A 1,362-nucleotide genomic window follows, 5' to 3' on the forward strand; every position below is an offset into this window, starting at 1 on the left:
AATTCTTAAAAAAAATATGATGTTCAAGTATTATTTTGGGTGTAACTTACTGTAGTAAGTGCAACTCGGCACCCTGATAGGCAATGTTCAATAATTCGATTTGATGCAAACTTGTACCTGATCTGCCCAATAATACCAATGGCAACTGATCATAAATCAACACAAATTTTTACTATTAACTGTAACCAATGGCAATTATCAATAAATAAAAATACAATTTCTAATATGATCCTCAATGTCCCTGTTTGAGCACCTCTTTAAAATTCTTTCTTATTGCATGGTAAAAATATAGAAGAACCACTATTTCAAATTTCAAGTTCGTATGTTGAGTAGTTTTTGAGATACAGCGATCAGTGACTCAGTGGTACTTATTTTAGGTATATAATATATATAGATTCCCTTCTCCCTCCCCTCCGAAAAAAATTAAATATCGGGTGATGTTGTGACACTCAGGAAGGTATTTGGAACACTCTGTGAAAAAAATTGGAAAAAATTAATAGTGTAATCACAAAAGGCTTGTTCTTTTACGTATAAAGGATTAGATTAGCTTAGTTTTTTAATTTTTCAAGAACTTTATACTCATTTTTTATTAACAAAAGTTGTACTAAAACTAAAGTAAGTTGTACTTACCCGAAATTTAACTCATAAGAATAATCAAAAAGTAAACACAAATTATGCTCGTAATGGGCGTACCTACACGTAATTCACGAAAAATAATAACTCAAATCAACAAACATGCCCGATTAACCAATATATTATAATATACTATTATTATTTTAACCTGCAACAATAAACTTTATTTTTCTTTTTTTATTATTTAGTCTATTTTTTTTTTTTTTTGACAGATTGCGCCATTGTTGTATTTTTGACATCCATATTTCCTACTTTTCTAGTGGTTTTTTCTAAACAAAATTGGTACTATGACCTTCAGCAGACTGTCAAGTATAACAGTAAAAAATTTCAGCCAAATCGGTTCAGTAGTTTTCTCGATTAGCGCGGTCCAAGAAAACCCTTACCATTTTATATACTAGTATAGATAGGTATGCAATACAATGGCGTAATTAGGAATTGTCTTAGGGCCATAGACATTTTCTTACACACAAAATACTAAATAAATATAACAAATACTAAATTTTAAAGTACAGTGGCGAGTGATAGCTGGGTATAGGTACTATTTTATCAAAAATTCTGAAACTATAATATATATGCAAAATTATTAAATTTTTATTTAAAATTCTACTTAATTTAGTACCCATACAATGTTATAATATATTTGGCATGAATTCACTTTAACCACCCAGTATTTTTTTGAATTTTTTTTTTTGAAAAATACGGATTTCAACGAATTAAAAACGATGGTGC

This window comes from Acyrthosiphon pisum, chromosome X, assembly GCF_005508785.2.
Source record: "Acyrthosiphon pisum isolate AL4f chromosome X, pea_aphid_22Mar2018_4r6ur, whole genome shotgun sequence".
Taxonomy (NCBI): Eukaryota; Metazoa; Arthropoda; class Insecta; order Hemiptera; family Aphididae; genus Acyrthosiphon; species Acyrthosiphon pisum.